This window comes from Giraffa tippelskirchi, chromosome 2, assembly GCF_054371585.1.
Source record: "Giraffa tippelskirchi isolate mGirTip1 chromosome 2, T2T-mGirTip1v1.2.pri, whole genome shotgun sequence".
Classification (NCBI taxonomy): domain Eukaryota; kingdom Metazoa; phylum Chordata; class Mammalia; order Artiodactyla; family Giraffidae; genus Giraffa; species Giraffa tippelskirchi.
The window spans coordinates 71,998,762-72,025,136 of NC_137276.1; the positions used below are offsets into that span (position 1 = coordinate 71,998,762).

Here is a 26,375-nt window from a genome sequence, read left to right on the forward strand (position 1 = left end):
TGAGGTTATTGATATTTCTCCCAGCAATCTTGATTCCAGCTTGTGCTTCATCCAGCCCAGCGTTTTGCATGATATACTCTGCACATAAGTTAAATAAGCAGGGTGACAATATACAGCTTTGATGTACTCCTTTCCCAATTTGGAACCAATCTGTTGTTCTATGTCCAGTTCTAACTTTTGCTTCCTGACCTGCATACAGATTTCTCAAGAGGCAGGTCAGGTGGTCTGGTAGTCCCATATCTTTAAGAATTTTCCATAGTTTGTTGTGACCCACACAGTCAAAGGCTTTGGCATAGTCAATAAAACAGAAGTAGATATTTTTCTGGAACCCTCGTGCTTTTTTCAATGATCCAAAGGATGGTGGCAATTTGATCTCTGGTTCCTCTGAGAACCAGAGAAATGTACCTCCTCCTCAAATTATTTTCTTGACTTTCATTAGAAAAGACACAAGCAACTTCTGCAGCTGAATTCCAGAAAAATAAACGACCCAATCAAAAAATGGGCCAAAGAACTTAACAGACATTTCTCCAAAGAAGACATACAGATGGCTAACAAACACATGAAAAGGTGCTCAACATCACTCATTATTAGAGAAATGCAAATCAAAACCACAATGAGGTATCATTTCACACCAGTCAGAATGGCTGCTATCCAAAAGTCTACAAGCAATAAATGCTGGAGAGGGTGTGGAGAAAAGGGAACCCTCTTACACTGTTGGTGAGAATGCAAACTAGTACAGCCACTATGGAGAACAGTGTGGAGATTCCTTAAAAAACTGGGAATAGAACTGCCATATGACCCAGCAATCCCACTGCTGGGCATATACACCGAGGAAACCAGAATTGAAAGAGACGCGTGTACCCCAATGTTCATCGCAGCACTGTTTACAATAGCCAGGACATGGAAGCAACCTAGATGTCCATCAGCAGACGAATGGATAAGGAAGCTGTGGTACATATACACAATGGATTATTACTCAGCCATTAAAAAAAATACATTTGAATCGGTTCTACTGAGATGGATGAAACTGGAGCCCATTATACAGAGTGAAGTAAGCCAGAAAGAAAAACAACAATACAGTATACTAATGCATATATATGGAATTTGAAAGATGGTAACGATAACCCTATATGCGAGACAGAATAAGAGACACAGATGCATAGAACAATTATATGGACTCTGAGGGAGAAGGTGAGGGTGGGACGTTCTGGGAGAATAGCATTGAAACATGTATATTATCATATGTGAAACAGAACACCATTCCATGTTCGATGCATGAGACAAGGGCTCAGGGCTGGGGCAATGGGATGACCCAGAGGGATGGGATGGGGAGGGAGGTGGGTGGGGGGTCCAGGAAGGGGAACACATGTAAACCCATGGCTGATTCATGTCAATGTATGGCAAAAACTATTACAATATTGTAAAGTAATTAGCCCCCAACTAAAATAAATAAATTTAAAAAAAAAAAAAGAGAGAGAGACACAGATGTAAAATAAATAAATAAATAAATAAAGTGGATCTTTTCCATTGGAAAAAAAAAAAAACACTTGACTGCCATCTGCAGGAAATCTGCCATAATAAAACATACAAATCTGATTTCTTAGGTATGATTAGTGACCCTTAGATGGAGCACAATTGTACACTGCACACAATACATGGCAGCCCTACTGACAGCCATATCCCCAACCCCAAACTCTTTGCAATATATTCCTTTTCTCTTATGCTAGTAGCTAGTTCAAATTCATTTTTTTATTCCTTACAACCAGGAGAGTCCTAGAAAACATACCCGGTTTCACTCATTACTAGCCACACACACACACTTAACTAAGTCATTTGGCCTCTGTGAGCCCAAGATTCTTCAGCCATAAGATGGGCAATGATTGAAAGAGAAGCATGTGAGATAAACATGTGTGAAATGGCTTTGAAAGCACAATATGCCAAAAGAGTACTGAAAATAAGGAAATGAGGGACTTTCCTAGCAGTCGGTTAGGACTCTGTACTTCCACTTCAGGGAGTACAGGTTCAGTCCCTGGCCCAGGAACTAAGATCCCATATGCCACATGGCCAAAGAAAGAAAGAAAACAAGTCAATGATGCTGACAATTCAGACAGAGCAAAAGAAGATGCAAAATCTACTCCCATTACTTTTCTGCTTCCCTATCTTTCTTCACAGCATAGCGGAGAATCTTTTTAAATGTAAAAAGAAAGAAAGAAAAAGACACAGAGTAGAACTTCACTAATTTAAGATGGAATCAATAGGCACAGGTGAAGCATTGATTTGTGACCCTCTGAACCAGAGGCTCAGGGGTCCATCCCGCTTTCTTCCAACAGAAAGAATTGAAGGCAGATCATTGTGGCACATGTACGGTCTATAGCCAGGAAAATTAGTCCCCACTCAAAATCAATAAATTAAAAGATAAACCCTGAGACATCTTGTTTCCATCATCACAGTGAGTTTAATCAGCTAACTATTACAGGAGGTCCTGGGCATCTCAACAAGTTGATGCAAAACACCAATCACTCTCAGAAATAAAAGATTAAATACAATTAGCAGCTGTTACTAACCCAGCCCAAAGTCTATGCTCAACAAAGACTTTTAGTGAAGACAAAAATCATCAGCTATCAGGTTGAAAATACAGAGCTCAATACAGGGTATAATCTACTAATTTGCTGATCACTGGACATAAGCAGGAACCAGTATGTCACTGTATTTTGAAACACCAGACCATACCCTTTCATCAGAATGACTCAATATATTTCATCCTGACTTTTCCTTATTTTTTCCATATCTTACCCAATTCATTTGAGCTTGGCAGGTCAATTTATTTACTGGCATTTCTTCAATGAGTCTCCACATTTACAAAGCACTGCACTAGACAATTTAGATCCTATAAACATGAATAAAGATATGGCCTCTGCTTTCATAAAATTTGAAGCCTAAGTTGGGGGAAAAAAACAGGCACATATGCAAGTCAAATCTGGTTAATTCATTCACTCATTTAATCATTCAACAGACACTTATTCAAACATAGGTGCAGAAGAAAAAATAAGATAAACATGGTCCCTACCTAACAGAGGTTACAGTCTTCACTGGAAGAGAGACAGTAAATACATTTAATTCCAGCCTATAATAAGGGCTCTAAATGAAAACCACATGTTGCCTAGAGTACACATTTTTTCCTGAGAAAGTCACATTTAAGATAAAGACCTGAAGGATAAGTGTCAGTTGTCCAGGTGAGGAGAAGGCAGCAGAATATTGCAGGTAAATGGGAAAGCACATACGAAAAAACTATAGTGGAAGAGAACTTAGAACACAAGAACTAACTAAAAGGAGACCGAAGTGGTGAAAGCACAGTAACAGACAGGAGAACAAGTCAACATGTAACTGAAGAGCTGGACAAGGGCCAGATCATTCTATTTGCCATGTTAAGGATCTTATGCTAATAGCAGTTGGAAGCCATTCAAGGATTTTAAGAAGAGGACTATTCTAATGATACGTGCATTTCTTTTTTTTTTTAATTAGTTTATTTGTATATTTTTTAACTTTACAATATTGTATTTGTTTTGTCATAAATTGACATGAATCCACCATAGGTGTACAAGTTTTCCCCTTCCAGAACCCCCCTTCCACCTCCCTCCCCATCCCATCCTTCTGGGTCATCCCGGTGCACCAGCCCCAAGCACCCTGTATCATGCATTGAACCAGGACTGGCGATTCGTTTCACATATGATAATTTACATGCTTCAATGCCATTCTCCCATATCCTCCCACCCTCGCCCTCTCCCATAGAGTCCATAATACTGTTCTATTTATCCGTGTCTCATTTGATGTCTTGCATACAGGGTTATCTTTGCCGATTAACTAAATACCACATATATGTGTTCAGTTCAGTTCAGTTCAGTTAACAGACCCATCACAAGCACAGAAATCGAAACCGTAATCAGAAATCTTCCAGCAAACAAAAGCCCAGGACCAGATGGCTTCACAGCTGAATTCTACCAAAAATTTAGAGAAGAGCTAAAACCTATCTTATTCAAACTCTTCCAGAAAATTGCAGAAGAAGGTAACCTTCCAAACTCATTCTATGAGGCCACCATCACCCTAATACCAAAACCTGACAAAGATGCCACAAAAAAGAAAACTACAGGCCAATATCAGTGATGAACATAGATGCAAAAATCCTTAACAAAATTCTAGAAAACAGAATCCAACATCATATTAAAAAGATCATACATCATGACCAAGTGGGCTTTATCCCAGGAACGCAAGGATTCTTTAATATCCACAACTCAATCAACGTAGTACACCACATTAACAAATTGAAAGATAAAAACCATATGATTATATCAATAGATGCAGAAAAAGCCTTTGACAAAATTCAACATCCATTTACGATAAAAAGTCTCCAGAAAGCAGGAATAGAAGGAACATACCTCAACATAAAAAAAAGCTATATATGACAAACCCACAGCAAACATCCTCAATGGTGAAAAATTGAAAGCATTTCCCCTAAAGTCAGGAACAAGGCAAGGGTGCCCACTCTCACCACTACTATTCAACATAGTTTTGAAAGTTTTGGCCACAGCAATCAGAGCAGATAAAGTAATAAAAGGAATCCAGATAGGAAAAGAAGAAGTAAAACTCTTACTGTTTGCAGATGACATGATCCTCTACATAGAAAACCCTAAAGACTCCACCAGAAAATTACTAGAGCTAATCAATGAATATAGTAAAGTTGCAGGATATAAAATCAACACACAGAAATCCCTTGCATTCCTATACACTAACAATGAGAAAACAGAAAGAGAAATTAAGATCACAATACCATTCACCATTGCAACGAAAAGAATAAAATACGTCAGAATATATCTACCTAAAGAAACAAAAGACCTATATATAGAAAACTATAAAACACTGATGAAAGAAACCAAAGAGGACACAAATAGATGGAGAAATATACTGTGTTCATGGATTGGAAGAATCAATATAGTGAAAATGAGTATATTACCCAAAGCAATCTATAGATTCAATGCAATCCCTATCAAGCTACCAATGGTATTTTTCACAAAACTAGGACAAATAATTTCACAATTTGAATGGAAATACAAAAAACCTTGAATAGCCAAAGCAATCTTGAGAAAGAAGAATGGAACTGGAGGAATCAACCTGCCTGACTTCAGGCTCTACTACAAAGCCACAGTCATCAAGACAGTATGGTACTGGCACAAGGACAGAAAGAGAGATCAATGGAACAAAATAGAAAGCCCAGAGATAAATCCACTCACCTATGGACACCTTATCTTTGACAAAGGAGGCAAGAATATACAATGTAAAAAAGACAATCTCTTTAACAAGTGGTGCTGGGAAAACTGGTCAACCACTTGTAAAAGAATGAAACTAGAACACTTTCTAACACCATACACAAAAATAAACTCAAAATGGATTAAAGATCTAAATGTAAGACCAGAAACTATAAAACTCCTAGAGGAGAACATAGGCAAAACACTCTCCGATATAAACCACAGCAGGATCCTCTATGACCCACCTCCCAGAATATTGGAAATAAAAGCAAAAATAAACAAATGGGACCTAATTAAAATTAAAAGCTTTTGCACAACAAAGGAAACTATAAGCAAGGTGAAAAGGCAGCCTTCAGAATGGGAGAATAGCAAACGAAGCAACACACAAAGAATTAATCTCAAAAATATACAGGCAACTCCTACAGCTCAATTCCAGAAAAATAAATAACTCAATCAAAAATGGACAAAAGAACTAAACAGACATTTCTCCAAAGAAGACATACAGATGGCTAACAAACACATGAAAAGATGCTCAACATCACTCGTTATTAGAGAAATGCAAATCAAAACCACAGTGAGGTGCCATTTCACGTCTGTCAGAATGGCTGCTATCCAAAAGTCTACACGCAATAAGTGCTGGAGAGGGTGTGGAGAAAAGGGAACCCTCTTACACTGTTGATGGGAATGCAAACTAGTACAGCCACTATGGAGAATAGTATGGAGATTCCTTAAAAAACTGGGACTAGAACTGCCATATGGCCCAGCAGTCCCACTCCTGGGCATATACACTGAGGAAACCAGAATTGAAAGAGACACGTGTACCCCAATGTTCATCGCAGCACTGTTTATAATAGCCAGGACATGGAAGCAACCTAGATGTCCATCAGTAGACGAATGGATAAGAAAGCTGTGGTACATATATACAATGGAATATTACTCAGCCATTAAAAACAATACATTTGAATCAGTTCTAATGAGGTGGATGAAACTGTAGCCCATTATACAGAGTGAAGTAAGCCAAAAAGAAAAACACCTATGCGGCATACTAACGCTTATATAAGGAATTTAGAAAGATGGTAACGATAACCCTATATGCGAGACAGAAAAAGAGACACAGATGTATAGAACAGTCTTTTGGACTCTGTGGGAGAAGGTGAAGATGGGATGATCTGAGAGAATAGCACTGAAACATGTATATTATCATATGTGAAACAGATCACCAGTCCAGGTTCGATGCATGAGACAAGTACTCAGGGCTGGTGCACTGGGATGACCCAGAGGGGTGCGATGGGACGGGAGGTGGGAGGAGGGTTCAGGATGGGGAATACATGTAAACTCATGGCTGATTCATATCGATGTATGGCAAAAACCACTACAAGATTGTAAAGTAATTAGCCTCCAACTAAAATAAATAAATTTTTTTAAAATGTGGGAAAAAAAAGACACTTGCTCCTCAGAAGGAAAGCTATGACAAACCTAAACAGCTTATTAAAAAGCAAAGATACCATTTTGCCAACAAAGGTCCATATAGTAAACACTGTGTTTTTCCAGTAGTCATGTACATATGTGAGAACTGGACTATAAAGAAGGCTGAGCATCGAAGAATTGATGCTTTTGAACCATGGTGCTGGAGAACACTCTTGAGAGCCTCTTGGAGAGCAAGGAAATCAAACCAGCCAATCCTAAAGGAAATCAACCCTGAATATTCATTGGAAGGACTGATGCTAAAGCAGAAGCTCCAATATTTTGGCCACCTGATGTGAGACCCAACTCATGGGAAAAGACCCTGATGCTGGGAAAGATTGAAGGCAAAAGAAGAGGGCAACAGAGGATGAGATGGTTAGATAGCATCCCTGACTCAATAACGTGAAGTGAGCAAACTCTGGGAGATGGTGGAGGACAGGGAAGCCTGGTGTGCTGAAGTCCATGGGGTCGCAAAGAGTTGGACAGGACTGAGCAATAACCATTTACATGAGGCTTAACTGAATGAAATAAAAAACATAAAGAGAATGGAGATGTTTTCTCTATATAAAGCAAGGCCATTTGCTACAAAGCAACCAAGCATTGAAGAAAATTTCTACAGAAAACTAAAAATGGTTACAGGACCATCTTTGAAAGGATGATGGCGTTAGTACAAAAACTGGCACCACCTCTAATTACTCCTTGTCTGAAAGACATCAAAGGTATTCTTCACTTTCCATGATGTTCTGCCTATTATGCTATTGTTTGCTCAGGAGTATTTCCAGCTGCAGTTGCTACGAGGAAAGCTGAATTCAGTAGGCAGCCAAATTTTAGGGCAAATTCACTGCTCCCCCTCTCCTGAACTCACCTGAATTCATGCTGAACATAGAAGAATAATTCTTGCCTCCCCAGATGGCGAACAGATTCATGCTCTTTTTAAAATGCTCATCGTACTCAAATATGTTTCTCAGCAGGAAGTGTTCTACCTGCTGCTGGAATACTCAGAGGATTAAAGAAGATTGTATGCATACACTAATGGCTACATTTACTCAACAGTTATGGGAGAAATGAATATTTCAACACAAAACAACTCTTCCACTTTCTCATTACCAATTCAATTATTTCCACACCAAACTACATTCCCCACTAGGAAATATGACTACATTATCCTCACTGATCTATCTCAACAATTAAGAAAGGGCTAGGCAACAGGCAAACACACATACCCATCCTTATTTAAGCCACCCTCATCTGCCTTTTAGCACCAGTGTGTTCATCATTCAATCATGTCTGACTCTTTGCAACTCCATGGACTGTAGCCCACCAGGCTCTTCAGTCCATGGAATTCTCCAGGCAAGAATACTAGAGTGGGTTGCCATTTCCTTCTCCAGGGAATCTTCCCAATCCAGGGATCAAACCCAAGTCTCCTGTATTGCAGGCAGATTCTTTACCATCTGAGCCACCAGGGAAGCCCATCCTCATCTGCCTTTTAGCACAAAGGCAGCTAAAAAATAAAAGCCTTGGCTGCCAATACAATCTCCAATGACCTAAACCCTCCACAAGACTTTAGTGATGTTCATACCAGGGAACACCTGGTCCAGTAAAAACTAACCACTGAGCCAGACTCAAGCCAATGACACAGTCTGTGGCACTTAGTTCGCATGCTCTCATTGTCTTCTCTACAATCAGGGCCCTCATTTTTCATCTCCACATTCATGTCAAAACTTAGGATTCAGATTCTAGAAGTAGAAATAGGTTCAGGAGTGAAGTTTAATATAAACCACTTGAAGGATCTAATAGTTAAGTTTCCACACAGAAAATATAAAGCACTGTAGGTTTTTTGAGTAAAAAGGGATTTAATCCAGGGTATTCAAAGTTTACAGAACTTATGGAAGGGCTAAGGGAGGAGGTTCTGAGATGGGCCTCCAGGAATGACTCTCAGAACAATATAAAACTGATCCACCACTAAGGCTGCCATTGGAGAGAGACATACAAAATCACATCCCTGTGCCTGGAGTCCGAGAATCAAGAAGCAGAATCAAGAATCCATTGAAACCATCACTGCCTCTTGATACTCAAGATTAGACACTGGAAAGCTTGTGTCTGCACAAGTTGTTTCTGTTCATATTTCCCCTTCCTTGCTTGACAGCAGAAACAGACAAAAGAGCCAAGAAAATGGTCTCCACCATCCTCCCACCTTCTATATTTTTGTCCATCCAATTGGAACAATCTATTTCATATCCAAAGCCATAATTGTTAAGAGCTATTGAAAATGTATTTTTTTTAGCATTCTAATATCTCCATAAAGAAAGGTTAACTAAAAATGGAGGTTGAATAACTCCATCAACTGAATCTACCAAATGACTGCTACAAACTTTCCAAGATCAAAGACTTCCCTGGTGGTCCAGTGGTTAAGAATCTACCTTGCTATGCAGGGGACTCAGGTTCGATCTTCGGTCAGAGAACTAAGATCCCACATACTGAAAAGCAACTAAGCCCACATGCCACAACTACTGAGCTCACACACCACAATGAAAGATCTCACATGAAGCAACAAAGATCCTATGTGTTGCAACTAAGTCCCAATCCAGCCAAATAAATACATATATATATATATATATATATATATATATATATATATATAAATTTCCCCAGTATATTCATTGCTCTAGTGCTAAAATACATGGAGAACTATAATTAGAGGATATTCCTTCAGATTAAGCCTTAACCTCTCCATAAGCCAAAGAAACAACTCCTGAAACAAGTACAACTTTAAGCCTTTAACACTCAAATGTCCATTAGTGTATTAATTACTTATTAGAGTCCAGAGATACCAAGCCAGCAGTCTTTACACAGGGGAAAAAAAGAAACTTGGAAACAGAGAGAATAAATGCAGGTATAGGGAGGGGACAGACATTGGTTGCTAAACATGTGGTTCATCTTTTTTTGCAATTGAGCCATTAGACCAGTGTGGCAAGAAATGTACTCTCTCACATAGTCACTAGGGATTTATCAGGATCAGGAACAAGAGAAGAAAATCCATGCACCCTCATCATGGGATGCTCCCTACCCAAATCTGAACCACAGATACCTGATCCACACCCACACCCTAGGACAGACCCAGGCAACATTCCCACAAAAACAAGGCGTGGGTCCCAAAATGACGATCAATATCAGCAGTTCCCAACTGTAGACTCACAGGACAGACCCACCCTCTGGTATATTTTGTTTGCCCAAGCCAAGATTTGTTCTGAAACAGTGCTTTGAATGTCTTTAGATAGGACATGCACTCTCCACTTCAAAGTATGTTGTTGCTATTCAGTTGCTCAGTCATGTCCAACTCTTTAGCAATCCCATGGACTGTAGCCCACCAGGCTCCTCTGTCCATGGAATTCTCCAAGCAAGAATACCGGAGTGGGTTGCCATTCCCTTCCTGACCCAGGGATGAAATCCACATCTGCTGCATTGGCAGGTGAATTGTTTACCACTGAGTCACCAGGGAAGCCCACTTCAAAGCATGTCCTCACCTTTTTCTATCATTTTTTCATCCAGCAGTGGCACATTGGCATTACCTTCCTAGCCACCCCTGGCCTGTTTCTTTTCCCCCTCCTTAAAGGACAATTGAAGAGTCAAGATCTGATGAAAATAAACGAGAGACAGACAAAGGGAGAGAAATGAAAAAGAAAGGACTGGAACAGGAGGCTACACTCTGACTGGCACAAACACCATTCACTCTTTGCTGCTGGGACCAGAGGGGCATGGTGCCTGTGCATCACTGTGGTTAAGAGACACAAAGTGCATAAGTTCACCTCAGTTGTGGGAGAGCATTCCCGCATCAGGAAAGGCTTCCAGAGTCCCGGGCCACTGCCATGTAAGACCACTCAGTTTGTCTCTCACTTCCAATGAAGGAAGAGAGGAGCCCACTTTGGCAACTGCTCAGGAACCTGGGAATCTGTCCTGCCTCACGGTGGAGCACAGGCCTGACAGCATCACTACTGGCTATTAAGTTGTCTGTGAGGCTGTGGTAAATCCCAAGGCAAACCATGGTAATTATCCAGACTGACTGTTCTCTGCTTGGGTTCCTCTCAGAGACTCGTTCTAGTCCCAGGGAACTATAAACCAGTTAACAACTCAACTCTAATTAATAAGCTCCTTAATGGAGATATAAATGTCCACATTTTTATCCTTTACGATGTACTTTGGGCTCTTTTTCTCTTAAATAACTGAATGGATGTCTCTGCTTCCTCTTTTTCAATTCCTGCTTTCAGATTGGTTTCTGGTCTCTAAATAACAGTAACTGTCTGTCTTCACTCTTTAAATCCATCACATCCCAAGCCCCCTGCTCTCTGTTCCTTTGTTAGGGTATTTTCTGTGTTCCTTGGAAGCCCCATTGCCCAACTGTGAGGAACAGGCAAACCTGCTGATGTTTTCGAAGAGAAAGGGCAGAGACTCTAAAGAGAAAGGATGTGGCTATCTACACACATGGAAACCAGTAATGCCATGATATTTGAAAAAGGCAAATACAGTCACCATCATCAAGAGAAAATACAAGTCACTGTTCTCTACTGAGAGCAAAATTCTAGCTGGAGCAGTTAGACTAAGGGCAGAGGGTGTCGGAAAGATCAGACATAAATATCTGGAATTTCTCTTTGTCAAACCTCAAAAGCTTATTTCAACCTGAAACATAACTGTATATTCATTCATGAATCTTTTTTTATATTACATAAAACTTCAAACATATAAAGAAGTGAAGAGAATAACATCATGACCTCCATGAACCATTTCCTAGCTTCACTAAGACTCAACATGTGACCACATTTATTTCATCCATTTACCAACTCACTTTTCCCCAACACCCAATTAGCATGATAATATCAGATATATTATCATTCATTCCTTCTTTTTTTAATGTTTTTTATTGCAATAAGTCACATAATATTGAAAGGTTGTTGCTGAGCCACAGAAAAACGGCCGGGATTCTTGGCCTCTGGAGGAGAAGAATTCAATCCTGGGCCAGAGACGAGGCTGGATTGCTCAGAGCTTTGGTGTGATAAAGTTTTATTAAAGTATAAAGGAGATAGAGAAAGCTTCTGACATAGGCATCAGAAGGGGGCAGGAAGAGCACCCCCCTGCTAGTCTTCAGCTGGATGTTATATAGTCACTAGCAGTTTGTTAATGTAAGAAAGGAATGTCTTAAACTCAGAATGGCACCAGACCCCTCATCCATAAGATGTATTTTGGAATAATCTGGGCACCAGACATTCCAGGTCATAAAACGATTGACTTGAATTTTGCAGAAAGGCAGATCATGCAAATAGTTTCATTTACATAGATTAGGGGAACAATGTCTGAGTATAACATACTGGTTTGTCAAGTAGGTTCTGAGCCAATAGGCGGAAGACAGCGTTTGGGGTAAATGCACAGTACATTAACATAGCTTAAGACAAACATTTCCATAAGAAAAATGCATTGGTTATCTCAAAGTTTGAGAATAGTTAACTTCAGGTGAAACCAGGTGTCATGGCAACAGAGTATTTTAAGAGAAACCTCTTTTAAATTTGTATAGGGAAGGGGAAAAAATATCGCTAGTTTGTTTCCTTCTGCCGCTTAAGAGAGATAAAATGTCTGACACTTGCAGCCTATTTCCTCCTTTTGGAGACCCCTGGCCTTCCTGCCTGTTGCCCTCTCTCAATATGAAACATGCTATTTTAACCATATTTAACTGTACAGTTCAGTGGCACTAAGTACATTCACATTGTTGTGCAGCTCAAACACGATCATCCATCTACCAAATTTTTCACTTTCCTAAATTGAAATTCTGTCCCATTAAACACTAAGTCTCCATGCCCCCTTCCTACCTCCTCCATCCCATCCACTATCTAGCCCCTGGCATCTGCCAATGTACTTTGTGAATCCATGAATTTGACTATTCTAGGTACCTCGTATAAGTGGAAGCTGTTAGTACATACATCACTTCTTAATAAAAATTCTTATAAGGTCCAAGGCCTTGCACTAACAGTTTCCAAACGATGGCCTAAGGGCATGGTCTCTGGTGTTAGACACACTGAGATCAGTATATCAGCTATATCGTTTAGTAGCTATGTGACTGGAGAGTTCCTTAACTTCTCTAAGTCTTGGCTCTTCATTTGTAAGATGAAGTACATCTAATAGTGCTTTACTTACTTTTTAAAGTAAGGTAATAGTGCCTACCTCTTTGTGAAGAAAACTAAGATAGTGCAGGAGAACTGCCTGGCCCAGAGTAAGTGCTTAGATTCACTTTTGTGACTTTTACTGTTATATCGGAATTTCAAGAGAAAGAACTATTTCATCTTCCAGGAAAGTCCCACATCCTAACAGAGGATTTTTTTTAACAAGGTCATAGATCATCCTGTTCTTTAATGTTCTGATGCCAATTGGACAATGCAGAGCATCTCCCTTTTCTTTAGAACCTTGGGTGACTCATCTCTGATACTTTAATCTCTGCCTCTGGGTGTGGCTAAAACTCACATTATTGATTTCTCATTGTACTGAATGTCAACCAAGTCACAAGTCAGATTTGACTGAGATCTGTGTTTAAGCTGTTTCATTTTCATGTTCTCCCACTGAGAAATGGGAGTAACTACAGTTCCAGGTCATAGCTGATTTGTTGTAGCTAAAGCGCCTTGGCTTTTACTAATTAGTTTTGTGACATTTGTCTGGATTTTGTGTTATCAGACATTTAGAAGGTGTATTTCAGCTTTTCAAGGGAGCATTCCATTGTGTTTTCGAAACTGTGAGAGAGATATCCAGATGATCATCAAGCTTGGCTACTCTTTCTGGGTAGACTGGTGGGTGGACTGCATTTCCCAGCCTTCCCTGCATTTAACTGGAGCCATGTGACAAGTTCTCAACATTATGTTTAAGGACAATGGGTTTTGCAAAGCAGGCAGAATGCAAAGATGTTGTAATAGGTCTGCTGGAATATATGACTTGTAACCAGCTGTCCATCCTCAGATATTCCAGATATTCTGGAACTGCTGTGTGCTACATCCCCGATATGTTGTCAGATCTGGAAAATGAGCACAGTTTGATATTAGCATTTTATAGATTTCTGGGAAGGCCATGGTGATATGCAGCAGGTTTTATAAACTTAAGAGAGAAAAGGCTAAGATAAAAAGTCCCACTATTAGAGAGTTTATATTATTTTGAAAGCAGGATTTTGCTTGCAAAAAGGTGCATCTAGTCCGATGACAGGGTCATCCCTGACTTTGGGTAAAGCTAGATTCTGTGGGCTTAGCATCAAGAGAGACTTGCAATGACTAAGCAGCCTCTACCATGGTGCCCTCTTAGGCAGGATACTTGGTGTTATCAAACATTTAGAAGGTTCACTTCAGCTGGTGGTTGGAGAATACACATAAAGGCAGTCACTGGAAGCAAAACAAACCCTGCTCCTAGAAAGCATCCAGCCACTCTAAGAAAGGACACTGCTACTGCTACTGCTAAGTCACTTCAGTTGTGTCCGACTCTGTGCGACCCCATAGATGGCAGCCCACCAGGCTCCCCCGTCCCTGGGATTCTCCAGGCAAGAACACTGGAGTGGGTTGCCATTTCCTTCTCCAATGCATGAAAGTGAAAAGTGAAAGTGAAGTCGCTCAGTCGTGTCCGACCCTTAGCGAACCCATGGACTGCAGCCTACCAGGCTCCTCTGTCCATAGGATTTTCCAGGCAAGAGTACTAGAGTGGGTTGCCATTTCCTTCTCCGAAGAAAGGACACTTCATGAAGCAAATTCTGTAGCTGTAACTCACATGGAGATCTTGAAGGTCACAGGGAAGTTTAAAAAGTTGTTAATCATCTTGCCTATCATATCAATCTACATCATTAACATCATCTTTCTGAATATTAATTTTTTTTTCAATCTCCTCAAAGACCCATTACTAAAAAGGTATCCATTGCCTTTTTTTTTTTTTTTTTTTTTACTGTGCCACATGGCTTGTGGGATCTTAGTTCCTGGAACAGGGATCAATCATATGCCCCCTGCAGTGGAAATGCAGAATCCTAACCACTGAACCATCAGGTAAGTTTCCATCTATGCCTTTACATTAGAGAAAGAGCAGTGAGAGAAGGTGGGCTGTGATCTGGGACAGGTATAACAGGTGGATATGGCTTTGGTGGTGATGGGGATCAGGTAGTAGTTCAAGGTCAGTATAGATTATGGGTTATTCTAGAGAGTGAGACAACTCTGCATGGATTGTCTGGACCTTAAGGGAGAAGCCAGAATTAGGAAGGTGAAGGCATTTTGAGTCTCATAATTGGTGAGTAGAGGTCTTGAAGTGCTACCCATTCACAATGATGCCCTTGGATCACGTATGAAAGTGATGGTCAAAAAAAGGGCCAGAGGCATAGAGTAAGTTCTTACTTCTTACTGAGACAAAATCTGCTGTTAAATCACATTAGTTATCTGTGGTAGACAGATGTATAATCTCCTCCCATTCACTGTAGACATAAATATAATGAGATTTTACTCCCATGATTAGGCTACATTACATGGCAAATGTCTCCCACTCTGATGAAAATGTCTTACAAGATTTCCTGTTTCACTTTAATTCCTACAGCTTCCAACCTCAAATCACAAGCCACTTTGGGGATTTTATCATTGACTAAACTACCTAAGAATTGATGAATGTGTATTTTCTCAGCACCTTCCTCCAGGAAGCTGTCTCTCTTTTTCCCTGAGCTTGGGTCAAGCACTCAACTATACAAAATACACAGCATGTATTCATTTATTTACCTTATATGTGTGTTTGTGTGATCAGTCATATCCAGCTCTTTGTGATCCAATGGATTATATCCCACCAAGTTCCTCTGTCCATGGAATTTTCCAGGCAAGAACACTGGAGTGGGTTGCCATTTCCTTCTCCTGGGGATCTTCCTGACCCAGGGATCAAGCCCACATCCCTTGTGTCTCCTGCACTGGTAGGCAGATTCTTTACCACTGCGCCACCAGGGAAGCCCTTACCTTGACTTCACCCTAAAAGTGCATAAAATATCTTTCAAAAGTATTATAGGATTTTTTAATAAATAAGTGAGAAATCTAAAGGAGGGAAAAATAAATTGAGGAAAAGGAAACTCAGAGTACAGGTCAACAGACAAAACACCTGCCACAAAATCTTTCTAGAAGTGAACCACAAAATCAGGGTCTCAGCTTTCCAGCTATCAGAACAAAGAGAGAGACACTATCAAGTATTAATAATTGATAGTGGCTCTACGTCTGGTTGCTTGCTTTTAAAAACATCTATTTCTGGGTATTTCTTGGTGGTTTAGTGATTGGGTCTCTATGCTTCCACTGCAGAGGTCCCGGGTTAGATCCCTGGTGGGAAAACTAAGATCCCACATGCCACAAAGCCTAGACCGAAGAAAAAAAGAAAAAGGCCAGAATAAAGAGAACTATTTAGAAAACACACACACCTATTCCTGATAATGTCATCTGAGGAATTTTTTCCTCTGGTCGTCACTGAAACAAGCCATGCAGACTTTAATCAGTAGCTTAGAGGGAAGGATCTGGTTTAAACATTGGCAAAATGTTTACCTGTTTACTTCATTTACTAGCACAACAGGTTCATGGTTTAGGGACGAAGAAACTGGGAGACCAGAGAACATCAGACAGAAAAAGAATCACTCATACAGAAATGGTCAGTGAGGCCAAGTAATTGGAATCCACAAAGGTAGAAAGAAACAGCAACAGTTTGGCAGTAAAGTCCCTAACCTCGGAGAAAGAGAAGACTGTGGAAAGGGCAGAGAAGTTCTTCTAGCCATAGGCAGAAATTAAGAAGAAAATGACACAGTGCCAGGAAACAAAACATAGAATCATACAGAAATATTCCCACTAGAGAGAGGCCTTAGGGATGTCAAATTCCTTATGACACCAGCCTCCTGTAAAGATAAGGGAACTAAGATCCAGACAGCGTACGTGTCTGCCCCTGAAGCCACACAGCTGATACAAAGCTGACACCCTATGATTCTGCTTAACATTTGGTAATGGGAAATGGACAGGCAGGAAGGCCTTCCTGAAACTATGAAACTACTTAATGGTTGACTTGAGTCTAGAGCCAGAAATACAAGGTGGATGAGGAAGAAAAGTTACTTAGATAAAGTCATGCTACTTCACCATTTATTCAACCTCAACAAGTACTGTGACATATCTGACATATACCATACATAGGAGAGTTACTGGAATTATGGGACTGCTTACTATGTACCAGACAGTCCACTAAACACCCTCCTTGCAAACACCCTCCCATTGAATCCCTGCCAACAATCCTAGTGGGTAAAATCCATTATTTACATTTCAGTCTAGAAAACAGGCTCAGCAAGGTTAAACAGTTTCCTCACTGTCACACAGCTAGTGGTTGGTGGACACAAGATTTGAACACAATTTGACTCCAAATTGTGTGCTCATTCTCCAGCCTAGAAAAATATTTCACCTTGCATTGAGCAAAGAGGATGTGTGTGTGTATTCCAAGCACCAGAATTGAGTCATTCAGCTCAGGACCTCCCCGTGGAATGGAAAAGGCATAACTAGCCTGCATGAGACAAAGGACCCAACAGCAAATACATTCAGGGTCATGCCTAATGATTCAAGTTCATGGTACTCTATAATAGAGGAATATATCCATCTACGTACATACAGTAAAATAAAGAAGCATACTCATGAAATCTGATCCCTTCCTGGGATCCCGTCCATGGCACGAGGTCACTTTTGTGAAGCTGCCCAGAACTCTGAACCAGAGCTCTGTGTCCTGAGTGAAATCAGCTCGAGTGGTAAATGCCCTTGTCTTGGGCCAGTGTCTTGCTATAGTTTCTCTGCTGAATGCTTTGGCTCTGCCCTGAGGGCAGTTCTTATTGGACCTTGATGCAGTTCCTATCTCACAAACCAGAGTTTAAACCTTCACAAGAGAGTATTGATTCGTGCTATCAAAGCAGCGAGATCCAGAGCTGGGAAGGTGAGGAAGCCTGCCCCCTTTAATCAATATTTTCTTACTCATTAAAGCAGATGTCTGATTCAAATTTTGATTTTAAGCCAAACTCTCAGACTGAGAATCAGTGTTCTGATGGTTCAGTCTTGACTTGGTAACAAAATGTGCCCCATGTTTCAGCATCGCTGTATCTCTCTCTCCTTCTCTCTTTCTTCTGTCTTTCCCAACCTTGATGTTTAGATTCAAGCCCAGCTGACACCTATTTTTTGCCACTGTTCCTTCAGAGAGATCCACAAGGCAACCTTCAACCCAGGGCCAAAGCTAGCCAACTGCCAGGGTTCTATTGCTCTGAGAATGCATGCATCATCCCAGCAGATACTTTCTGCCTTAATAGTTTGCTCTGTTCATCCTATTCCAAAGGGAGACTCTTAAGATCTAAACATTTGAGCAGCTAAGGAACAGCAAAGAAGATCAACAAACTTGTCAAAGGATAATTCGTAAAAGTCACAACCCAAAAGCTCTCCTGGAAATGATCTTAATCCAACACTCCTCTCAAACCTCCTACAGCCCTGCCCAGTGCAAAGGGCACAGGATTTACAGATTTTCAGACCTCATTTGGATCTCCAGCTCAGCTTTCTCACTAGAAGGGTGACTTTGGGTGAAAAACTGAGCTCTGGGCTCATTTTCCTCATTTGTAAAACACTGAATGTGACCACTATTTCATAAAATTGATACAGAAATTAGACAACATAAAGTGCTTCTCAGAATCACATAATCATAATCTCATACTCACAATTTCATCATCATTGGCACATAGTAGGTTCTCAACAAATGTTAATTTCTCCATCTTTCTCTCAAACCCATTTCTCTCTCCCAGCAACCCATTCAGTCTTTTCCTTCCGGTTTCTCCATTTTCTGCGTTCTTTCCATTGATCTACATTATGCTCTTTTCCTTCTCGCCATCCCCTTTAATTGAACCTAAAACCATAAACTCTCAGCACCAGGAGGCTCTAAAGAAGTGTCGTCAATCTGAGATGAGTCACAGCTACTCACCAGCATGGACATGGGCAGCACTCAACACTTCTGTCCCCCACGGTCTCCATCCTAGCCTTTCTCCCTCTTTATATTATTGAAAGTGGCAGATTCTTGGCAATTTCAGGAAATTTTCCAGAGAACAACTCCAAAGAACTGCAAAAAAAAAAAAAAAAAGGAATTACAAGGATATGTCTGAAAAAAAACTGTTTCACTAGTAAAAGAAGAAAAATAACATGTTTCTCATTTACAGCTCTGATATAATGGTATACTCATTTCAGTTAAGCTGTTTCAAATCTGATGCGTATTTTCATAAATCTGAGCCATGGGATATCTCTCCCATCGATTGTTACTGGTGTGCAAAAGTCCATCCATACTGCTCCTGGGAGCCAATTTTTAGCCTCTCTTTCCAATTCTGCATTCAGTGATACCAAACGGTAACTTGAAATTGAAATGGTGGGAGTGCCAATACCACAGAAATTGGCAACCACTACAAATAGTAACATGGTCTGTTCTAACTGTTGGTCAAGAAGCAACAGTTAGAACTGGACCTCGAAAATGCTGTTTCCAAATTGGGAAAGAAGTACATCAAGGCTATATATTGTCATCCTGCTTATCTAACTTATATGCAGAGTATATCATGAAAAATGCCAGACTATATGAAGCACAAGCTAGAATCAAGATTGCTGGGAGAAATATCAATAACCTCAGATATGCACATGACACCACCCTTATGGCAGAAAGTGAAGAAATAAAGAGCCTCTTGATGATAGTGAAGAAAGTGAAAAAGCTGGCTTAAAACTCAACATTCAAAAAATGAAGATTAAGGCATCTGGTCCCATCACTTCATGGCAAATAGATGGGGAAACAATGGAAACACTGACATCATGAGATTAAAAGATGCTTCCTCCTTGGAAGAGAAGCTATGACAAACCAAGAAAGCATATTAAAAAGCAGAGACATTATTTTGCCAACGAAGGTCTATCTAGTCAAAGCTATGGTTTTTCCAGTAGTCATGTATGGATGTGAGAGTTGCACTATAAAGAAAGCTGAGCGTCAAAGAATTGATGCTTTTGAACTGTGGTGTTGGAGAAGACTCTTGAAAGTCCCTTGGACTACAAAGAGATCCAACCAGTCCATCCTAAAGGAAATCAGTCCTGAATATTCATTGGAAGGACTGATGCTGAACCTGAAGCTCCAATACTTTGGCCACCTGATGTGAAGAACTGACGCAATGGAAAAGACACTGATGTTGGGAAAGATTGAAGATAGGAGAAGGGGACAACAGAGGATGAGATGGTTGGATGGCATCACTGACTTGATGGACATGAGTTTGAGCAAGCTCAGGGAGTTGGTGATAGACAGGGAAGCCTGGCATGCTGTAGTCCATGGAGTCGCAAAGAGTGGACACGACTGAGCAAGTGAACTGAACCAAAAATAAATTTTTTTTTTCAGAGAACAAATTGTTAAATATTTACCAGCACATGATTGGATATGTTCTCATGACTTTGCTACTGATTCCTAAACAGCCCCCTTTTGCTTGAAGGATCTTTTCAGTTTATTTTTGCAACAATGATTTCCTACAGGAAGTCTATAAGCTTCCCTTGTCATAATGAATTTAGGCCCACAGAAACCTCTGTTTCTTTAAAACACAGATACTTCAATTTATCTGTTGGTCATAACAGAGGCTCTACTAATACTCAATCATGTAAAAATTTGCTCTGCCTTAGCTCTGTAAGGATGAAGGTGCCTGCTGGACCACTGATACATCTGTGTTCATTTTGTCCTATGTATTTAAATAGAGAATGTGAGATTGTGAGGATTTCACTCCTTGAAAACCTCTGTGAGCTGCTATTGGCATCATTGAGCATTTCATTGCTCATGCCCACCATTCAAATAGAGTTCATTTTCTCCAAATGTTATACTATGTTAGTAACCAAGAGGCCACACCATGGGCTCTGGAGCCAGACTGCCTGGGGTTGAATCCCAGCTCCCCGACTTTCCAGCAAGTTCCTTCACCTCACTGGGCTTTTAGTTGTAAAATGAGGGTAATAAAAGGAGCCACCTCCCTGAGTTGTTATGAGGATTGAGTGAGTAATACATAGCAAGAGCTTAGAGCAGTAACTGGCATACAATAAGTGCTAAAAAAAAAAAATGCTAACAATTAAGAAAAAGTAGAAATAGAATGTTTAATGAAAGGCAGGAAGTTCGAGCACCAGGTTTTAGCTGGGGAACTGGGGATGAGACTGGGAAACTCCTTAGAGGAAAGGTTTAGAATATTGCTGCTAGAAGCCTACATTAGTTATGGAAGACACCCCAGAAACTGTGTGCAGAGGTCCCCCTGTCCTCACTGTAAAAGTCAGACACCTTCTAAACGGCAGCAGCTGTAGAGAACAACTGAGTCTCATCTCCTTATTCAAGGCAAGAGTTCACCACCTCAGTCCTCAGGGTGACACAAAGGGTGATGTTCATATACAGACACCACAGTGGGCTGTGGGCTGTAAGGTAGGGATAATTCCTGACGGTAAGCCTCACCTCCCCACTCCTATGACCCTTACAGAATGCAAAGGAGGGAGATTCATGGTAGTGGGGATCAACCTCTATGGTAATCATTGGCTTATTCCCCAAAAGTCTAATTTTTCTCCTTCTAAGCACATGGTGAGCTTATACTTACCTTCCGTCTTTTAGTTAAGCAAGTCTATATGTCTTACTTGGAACAATAAAATGTAAACAGAAGTAATATGTGTCTTCTCCAAACTTCAAGGGCCAGTGAGTGATTTGCCCGCCTCCTTCCTGCCTGCCACACTGACTAGGAACACTCCATATGATAAGTTTTCATCAGTTTTCATCCCTGAATGTGAATATTCTACAGCAAAGTATACAGTTTAGCCACAATATACATATAGCAAAAAACAAGATGAAACTTCATTGTTTTAAGCAAATGAGACTTTGGGATTGTTTGTTACTGCACAAAACCTATCCTGTACTGACCGATACAACCTTAACTCCACTCTACTATATATTTTAAAATATGAATAAAGTCTTTGCAAACATCTTGTCTGTATTACTGGTAGCAAATTGCTTGTGATAGCTGATCTCAGAAAAGAACTAATAAAGTTTAAAATCACAAATTTACATAAATGTAATTTATTATATATAAGATTCATGTTAAAGTTTTCCTATAAATTCCATTCATTTAGCAAGTTCATTTGTCTTTGTTTTCTTTATCCTTTATAGGACAAGGTAATCCATTTAATCTTAAAATTTCTGTATTTTGATTCCATTAAAGATTCGTGCCTGAAAGAAATCAAACAAAAATCCTACAAAGGTTAAACAAAGTAGACTTCTAGAGAGGAATTTCAGTGACAGGATTGTTGTCACCTTCTGCCTAAAATTTTCCCCTCCCCTTGCATTACCCTAATTTCTTAAAGATTTTTTCATATGGCCCATTTTAAAATCTTTATTGAATTTGTTATAATATTGTTTCTGCTTTCTGTTTTTGTTTTTTGACTGCAAACCATGTGGGAGCTTAGCTCCCTGGTCATCATAGTCATGCTCAGTAGCTCAGTCGTGTCTGACTCTTTGTGACCCCATGGACTGCAGCCCACCAGACTCCTCTGTCCATGGAATTCTTCAGGCAAGAATACTGGTGTAGGTTGCCATTTCCTTCTCCAGGGGATCTTCCCCACCCAGGGATCGAACCTGTGTCTTCTGACAGTCCTGCATTGGCAAGTGGATTCTTTACCACCGAACCACCTAGGAAGCCCTTAGCTCCCTAACCCGAGATCAAGCCCACACCCCTGCACTGGCAGGTGAACCATTAACCACTTAACCACCAGGGAAACTCTGAAGTCCAGTTCAGTTCAGTTGCTCAGTCATGTCCAACTCTTTGTGACCCCATGAATTGCAGCAAGCCAGGCCTCTCTGTCCATCACCAACTCCCGGAGTCTACCCAAACCCATGTCCATCGAGTCGGTGATGCCATCCAACCATCCCATCCTCTGTCATCCCCTTCTCTTCCTGCCCCCAATCCTACCCAGCATCAGGGTCTTTTCCAATGAGTCAACTCTTCGCATGAGGTGGCCAAAGTATTGGAGCTTCACCTTCAACATCAGTCCTTCCAATGAACACCCAGGATTGATCTCTTTTAGGATGGATTGATTGGATCTTCTTGCAGTCCAAGGGACTCTCAAGAGTCTTCTCCAACACCACAGTTCAAAAGCATCAATTCTGCAACATTCAGCTTTCTTCACCGTCCAACTCTCACATCCATACATGACCACTGGAAAAACCATAGCCTTGACTAGACGGACTTAAGTTGGCAAAGTAATGTCTCGGCTTTTAAATATGCTATCTAGGTTGGCCATAACCTTCCTTCCAAGGAGTAAGCGTCTTTTAATTTCATGGCTGCAATCACCATCAGCAGTGATTTTGGAGCCCCCAAAAATAAAGTCTGACACTGTTTCCACAGTTTCCCCATCTATTTCCCATGAAGTGATGGGACCAGATGCCATGATCTTAGTTTTCTGAATGTTGAGCTTTAAGCCAACTTTTTCACCCTCCTCTTTCACTTTCATCAAGAGGCTCTTTAGTTCTTCTTCACTTTCTGCCATAAGGGTGGTGTCATCCGCATATCTGAGGTTATTGATATTTCTCCTGGCGATCTTGATTCCAGCTTGTGCTTCCTCCAGCCCAGCGTTTCTCATGATGTACTCTGCATATAAGTTAAATAAGCAGGGTGACAATATACAGCCTTGACGTACTCCTTTTCCTATTTGGAACCAGTCTGTTGTTCCATGTCCACTTCTAACTGTTGCTTCCTGACCTGCATACAGGTTTCTCAAGAGACAGGTCAGATGGTCTGGTATTCCCATCTCTTTCAGAATTTTCCACAGTTTATTGTGATCCACACAGTCAAAGGCTTTGGCATAGTCAATAAAGCAGAAATAGATGTTTTTCTGGAACTCTCTTGCTTTTTCGATGATCCAGTGGATATTGGCAATTTGATCTCTGGTTCCTCTGCCTTTTCTAAAACCAGCTTGAACATCTGGAAGTTCACGGTTCACGTATTCCTGAAGCCTGGTTTGGAGAATTTTGAGCATTACTTTACTAGCATGTGAGATGAGTGCAATTGTGCGGTAGTTTGAGCATTCTTTGGCATTGCCTTTCTTTGGGATTGGAATGAAAACTGACCTTTTCCAGTCCTGTGGCCACTGCTGAGTTGTCCAAATTTGCTGGCATATCGAGTGTAGCACTTTCACAGCATCACCTTTGAGGATTTGAAATAGCTCAACTGGAATTCCATCACCTCCACTAGCTTTGTTTGTAGTGATGCTTTCTAAGGCCCACTTGACTTCACATTCCAGGATGTCTGGCTCTAGGTGAGTGATCACACCATCATGATTATCTGGGTCATGAAGATCTTTTTTGTACAGTTCTTCTGTGTATTCTTGCCACCTCTTCTTAATATCTTCTGCTTCTGTTAGGTCCATACCATTTCTGCCCTTTATCGAGCCCATCTTTGCATGAAATGTTCCCTTGGTATCTCTAATTTTCTTGAAGAGATCTCTAGTCTTTCCCATTCTGTTGTTTTCCTCTATTTCTTTGCATTGATCACTGAGGAAGGCTTTCTTATCTCTCCTTGCTATTCTTTGGAACTCTGCATTCAGATGGGAATATCTTTCCTTTTTTCCTTTGCTTTTTGCTTCTCTTCTCTTCCAAGCTATCTGCAAGGCCTCCTCAGACAGCCATTTTGCTTTTTTGCATTTCTTTTCCATGGGTATTGTCTTGATCCCTGTCTGCTGTACAATGTCACGAACCTCTGTCCATAGTTCATCAGGCACTCTCTCTATCAGATCTAGTCCCTTAAATCTATTTGTCACTTCTACTGTATACTTATAAGGGATTTGATCTAGGTCATACCTGAATGGTCTAGTGGTTTTCCCTACTTTCAATTTAAGCCTGAATTTGGCAATAAGGAGTTCATGATCTGAGTCACAGTCTGCTCCTGGTCTTGTTTTTGCTGACTGTATAGAGCTTCTCCATCTTTGGCTGCAAAGAATATAATCAATCTGATTTCAGTGTTGACCATCTGGTGATGTCCACGTGTAGAGTCTTCTCTTGTGTTGTTGGAATAGGATGTTTGCTATTACCAGTGCGTTCTCTTGGCAAAACTTTATTAGCCTTTGCCCTGCTTCATTCTGTACTCCAAGGCCAACTTTGCCTGTTACGCCAGGTGTTTCTTGACTTCCTACTTTTGCATTCCAGTCCCGTATAATGAAAAGGACATCTTTTTTGGGTGTTAGTTCTAGAAGGTCTTGTAGGTCTTCATAGAACCATTCAACTTCAGCTGCTTTGGCGTTATTTTATCCCAATAAAAACACTCCAGTCCCTCAGGGATCAATCCTCCCCAAATGGGTTCTTCTTCGGCCCAAACTTTCATTCTCACTGGATCTACTACAAACTGACATTTTCAAAAATAATTTTTATTGAAGGAAGATAGAAAAAGTGAAAATAAACAGTATATATAATATAAAAAGAATATAATTAACACAGGTTTTTTAAAAGCTGCTCAAAGGGGATCATCATGATTAGCTTTGTCTCTAATTTGGCTGGTAGTGTTCACAGGCACCTTGCCTGAACTTCTTCACTTCTACATTCTGGTCTTCACATACTGGGACCATCTTGTCTCTTACCACATGACCACAGTCTAGCTAAATATCTTCCTACTATCAACAACAAATGCCAAAACCACTTTAGGTAAATCTAATGCTTCTCCCCTACCCCAGCATTCTCCCCTTCAGACTTGATTTTTCTGATTCAGAGATATCACACTTTTAATCCATTCTCACAATAGTAGGAAGACGCATCCTTAGTCCCCACTGATGGGTCTTATCCTTCCCAGCTCAGGTTAATAGCTTTGCACATTTCTATAACTTTGTCATCAGCACATTGTGATAAAAATACACATACCCATGCACACTCCATACACATATAATGTTAAGAAAAAGTATCCAGTCTAACCAACATAATCTTACAGTATTGAATGAACATCCATATTTACAGTGACTATGTTTTTATGAAGTACACCAGTTAAGAATATGAGCTTTGAGCAAACATACATGGATTTAAGTCTCACCTCCAACAATCATGACTAGCGATCCTAAAGCAAATTATTTAATCACTCTAAACATCTGCTCCCTTGAGTGTAGGCTAAGAATAATAGCGGTGTCTACTTCAGACAGTTGATGTAAGCTAATTAACATAAAGTAAGATAATGCATATGAAGCTGTTAATACAGTGCCTAGAACACAGGAAGTACAGTAACTGTGCAGGTAGTGGTACTGGTGGCAGTGGTGGTAACAGTAGCAATATTACTATCATAAGTAAAATGAGAGTCACTGTCTTATATTCCATTATCCACACATTTCTATTGTAGCTTCCATAAATCTTCAACCTTTTTCTAATTAATGCCCAAGAGTGATTTTTAAGTTCTTAAGAAAGTCAAAACACTTTAGTAATTATCACTGATTCTGCCATATTACCCACATTATAGGAAAGACATTACCCATGCCCTAGTGCTCTGGAATTATTCAGATTTGCTGATCTGACAATGATGCTATCCTCCTA

General features: G+C 40.3%; 1 long non-coding RNA gene across 1 annotated transcript in view; it reads right to left on the reverse strand.

Moving 5' to 3' along the window:
• Positions 1–14,695: 14,695 nt before the first annotated feature.
• The window catches only part of LOC145539773 (uncharacterized), a 185,957-nt gene continuing 174,277 nt past the window's right edge, over positions 14,696–26,375 (reverse strand). The window contains exon 2 of the long non-coding RNA XR_014077950.1: positions 14,696–18,902. This is a non-coding gene — a long non-coding RNA (uncharacterized LOC145539773). The remainder of the gene's footprint in view (positions 18,903–26,375) is intronic.